We start from the raw sequence: 4,944 nt of genomic DNA, 5'->3' as shown, positions 1-4,944 counted from the left end.
ATAATTTTTTTAAGAATTCTGGAGCGTTCGCTGAATAGGTCGAATAGACTCGCACGGCGTGCCGATCACTGTCGGTTTTTCAGTCATGCTCAAAGGATTACCGCGAGCATTTGTGTCGTCGTTTGGACGGTAAATTAATTTAAACGTGTGTTATTTATTCATTCGCACCTTATAAAATAATAAAATAATTAATAAAAAAGTACTTAACTTTTTATATTTATTTTATTGCACGTTTGAAAATGGACTGGGATAGTAAAGAAAGCTTGAATTTAATTGAAGCATTTAGATTGCAAGAAGTGTTGTGAAACCCCAAACACCCATCATATTTTTCAAAAAATACCAAACATGATGCTTGGTATCACTTGGCAAAAGAATTTAAAAGACCGGTTGAGGAAATTAAAAAAAAAATATTAAGTTTACAGGGTTCATATCGTAGAGAAAAAGCGAAAGTAAAAAAAAGTTATGGAACTGGAAAAGGTAAAAATTAAAAATTAATAATCAATAATAACTCGAATGAAAATCTAGAAATCAAGTACAATAATAATTTTTTTAAAGGTGCTAATGACATATACCACTCTAATTGGTTTGGTTTCGATGCCATGCATTGTTTTTTAGCCGATAAGGATGATCCAATGCCGACTGTAAATTTTGAAAATGTAAGTTTTACTAACTAAGTCATGATTATAGTTTTATATAATATAATTATACATAATTTATTTTTTATAACTTAGCTAGAGAGTGTTTAAAATTTTTATGTTTAGACTTTAGGGGATTGATGAAAATAACGTTAGGGTACCCGGTAAGAAATACTGTTATTTATATATACATTGTATCGAAATAAAGTATAAACTACGTATAATTTTCAGATATATATAACATAAATTAGAATGAATAATGAAATATAAATTTATAATAATATATTATTATATAATATAATATAATATATTAGGTATATAGATACTCAATTAATCATAAAAATAACATTTACATATTTTGCCATTGCACACTGCCATTCGTTAGAAAGTAATCAGCAAAATGTTCTCTTATTTCTTGCGCTTGAAGTGGTGGTCTACGAGCGACATTTCGTAAAGGTAGTAAAGAAGTTGAAGTATTTTCAAACTCCCTCCAATCGCCCAGAATCATGCGGCCTTCCTCTTCTCTATCAAAAGATCCTGGTGGGGTGTAGATATTTCTTGATGATTTACTATGTCTTAAAAAATTGTGTAAGTAAACTACAATTTGTGCTTTTTGAGGTTCCAATAACAAAGGTTTTCTTAAAACGGGCGCATGTAAACTCCACCGATTGCGACCTTTTTAGACCTTTTTTTCATGTAAACTCCACTGGTATGTTTTTTTTTAAATTGTAATCCAAATCCAATCTGATTAATTAAGATTACATAATTTATGTGGGTGCAGATTTATTATATTTTTATTAAATATATAATTATTAATAATAATTAACACGTTGACGGACAGTCACTGCTATAGCAGTCATACTAATTTAAGTCGTAATATGAACATGACTGCTATAACAGTTATACATTTGCAAGTCGTAAAGTGGCATAACCACTATAACAGTCATGTTAGTTATGGGTTTATCGTACTAAGACAAGTGTTATGTCCATTTACGACTTACAATCTGGTCAGGCAAATTAATCAAATGAAGTTTAAAAATAGATTTTTCATTTTACCATTTTACATATTTATGTTTTTTTTATCTAATTTTTTGTAGACATTACAAATATACTCGTATAGTTATATTATGCATAATATTAATATCTTATCTGTCAATATTATTGTTACTTGTCAACCAATACGTCGTGTATAGAAACACATTGGTATGTCTTCAGATTTATTCGTAATAGTGTTTCCTTGCGTTCTGTTTAATAATTATTTGGTCTCATTATGGATACACGAAAAAAAATATGATGACGAAAATATTCGTCAGATTTTGGACGAATCAAACAGTGATTTTTATGACTCATCTGATACAGGTATTTATAATAATGTTTGTGTATACCAGCACGTCAATAATACTCTATGTTATTCTTTGAAAAAATAAATTTACTTTTTTTAAAACATATTTTTATTTGTATAGACTCATTTGAAGAATCGATCGGTTCAGCTGATGATCCTACTTATAATTTGAACAATGACGTTTCTTCAAATGAAGAATTTAACTCGCCGAGTAGTGAGGATAGTGACGGGCAACAAAATAATGCTAGTATAGATAACTTATCCATCGATTTCGAAGATATAAGCAGTGATTGGGAGAACGACTTCAATGATATTGAAGATTTCAATTTTGATGAATTTGGTGCTGGTGTGCAATTAGATATAACCGATGAAGCTACTCCGTATGACGTTTTCATTAAGATCTGGGACGATGAGGTAATGCAACTTATTTTGAATTCGTCTAATAAATATGGAGAAAAACTGAAAAAATTAAAACGCCCCCACACAAAAAATTGTCGTATACAACATTTCAAAGAGATTTCATTGATCGAATTACAAAAATTTTTTGGATTATGTTTATTGAGAGCGGAACTTGGTATACCTGTACTTAGGCAATGTTTCGAAAAAGATCCATTAAATTATCATCCTATATTTTCCTTCACAATGAGCGGGAGAAGGTTTGAACAAATCTTAGGGGCTCTAAATTGTTCTGAAGGTGTTCCAGTTGAAGTAAATGATAGACTCGTCAAAATATCACCACTTTTTAATATGATCATAAAAAAATTTCAATCATCCTACTCCCCATCAAAAAATTTGTCACTTGACGAATCTATGATGCTCTGGAGAGGCCGTTTAATATTTCGTCAGTACATCAAAAACAAAAGACATAAATACGGAATAAAATTTTATGAGCTTTGCACTCCTGATGGGTATGTACTTTCTGCAGAAATATATAAAGGAAAAAATATAGAAAATACTTCATCATCTAAAGTAAATGATTTAGTTTTACGATTAATGAAACCATTTTTAAATAAGGGTCACCATCTTTTTATGGATAATTTTTATAATAGTGTGGGTTTATCGAAAATATTACTAGAAAATAAAACACATACAACTGGAACTTTAAGATCAAATAGAAAATTAAATCCTAAACTAATAACAGGTAAAAATATAAGACTTAAGAAAGGAGACCACATATTTAAGAGAAAAGGGCCTATTTATGTAAGTAGATGGAAAGACAAAAGAGATATTTTTACTATAACTACCGGATATCAGCCTCAAATGGTCACCATAAAAAATAGAAGAGGGATAGAAATTCAAAAGCCTAAACAAATAATTGAGTACAACTCAAATATGTCTGGTATAGATCGCTGTGATCAAATGCTATCGTATTATTCAAGTCCGAGAAAAACCATCAAGTGGTATAAAAAAGTAATGTTTCATCTTCTAGACATGGCTTTGTGGAACTCATTCTACATCTATAAAAAAAAATTTCCGCAGTACAAAGGACACTTTATTGATTATCATCGGGAAATCGTCACAAAGCTTATTCACTTACCAACTGACATTACAAATGGACATCAATTGATCAAAAAAGACAAAGGAAAAAGTAGCACTAATTCAAACATTCCAAGTCACTCTCAAGAGAAAATACCATTGCCTGAAGGTAGTATGAGTATATTACATTTTATAATAATTAACTATGTATTTTATTTTGCTTAATTTTACTATAGGATGGTCAAGAAAAACATACTTTTTGAGTTGTCGTGAATGTTATAAACAAAAAATAAGAAAAAATACGTCTTGGAGGTGCAAAGATTGTCCATCAAAACCTCCATTATGCCCAGGGCCATGCTTTACAAATTATCACTCATAAATTACATGCCTATAATATTTTATTTTATAAATGTATATATTTTACCCTTATTATACTTATTGTTTTATTTCTAATATTTATATATAATACTCAAAGAACTTATTTGATTTGATTTATATTTTATATATAATTTTAATTGTTATAATAAAAAGGATTTGCGTAAACTATGTAGTTATTTATACTAATTGCAAAACAAAAATATAAATGTTATTTACTTAACTGCTATAGCAGTCATATGACCCTACACGTAGAAAAAAAGTCATCTATGGGCTTCAACTGCTATAGCAGTTGAGTTTTTTTCTATTTTCATTGTTTTTGTTTCTTTATATTAAAAAAAAAAGCTCTGACTCATTTTTTATATAAAGCAACTTTTAATGAGATATAAAACTGATGATGAAATTACAGCTAGGTGCATGACTGCTATAGCAGTCATGTCCGTCAACGTGTTAACAATAATTAAAAAAAAAAAAATCATAAAAATCAAATATCAATAATAGAAAATTGAAAAATATATAATTATAAATAATAATTAACAATAATTTAAAATTAAAAAAATCATAAAAATCAAATATCAATAATAGAAAATTGAAAAATATATAATTATTAATAATAATAAACAATAATTTTAAAAAAAAGAATCATAAAAATCAAATATCAATAATAGAAAATTGAAAAATATATAATTATTAATAATAATTAACAATAATTAAAAAAAAAAAAAAATTGTTTGGTTTTAAAATTTGGTTTGATAATGTTTAGATGCAGCTTTGACGAATTGTATAATGGTAATATTGTTTGCCTTAAATGACGAAATGATGGTGTTTAAATATTTTTGGCGTGTCTTTGATTGTGAATTTCTAAGGTTATTAGGTTCATTAACCCGTAAGTGGTATGGTACAGTCACACAGACCGCTGCAATTTTTTGTTTTGATTTAGGTGATAAGGTATTAATGATACAATCAAAGAGGTTGGTTTTACCTTTCCACGGAGATAGTATAAAACGGTAACTAATGGTTATGGAAGTAAACATGTTAAATACTGGTGTTAACAGCTGTTTTAAAGTGATAAGCGGTCTGACGGACCGCACCGTACCATCAACGTAATTATTTTTT

At 28.3% G+C, this 4,944-nt stretch overlaps 1 pseudogene; it reads left to right on the top strand.

Annotated features, from left to right (window-relative positions):
* The first annotated feature begins 239 nt into the window (after positions 1-239).
* Positions 240-4,944, top strand: part of LOC112595130 — a 26,660-nt pseudogene continuing 21,955 nt past the window's right edge.

This window comes from Melanaphis sacchari, unplaced genomic scaffold (genome assembly GCF_002803265.2).
Source record: "Melanaphis sacchari strain LSU unplaced genomic scaffold, SCAv2.0 Contig258_pilon_pilon, whole genome shotgun sequence".
Taxonomy (NCBI): Eukaryota; Metazoa; Arthropoda; class Insecta; order Hemiptera; family Aphididae; genus Melanaphis; species Melanaphis sacchari.
The sequence above is the reverse complement of the archived record's forward strand: the minus strand, read 5'-3'. Positions and strand labels throughout refer to the sequence as shown.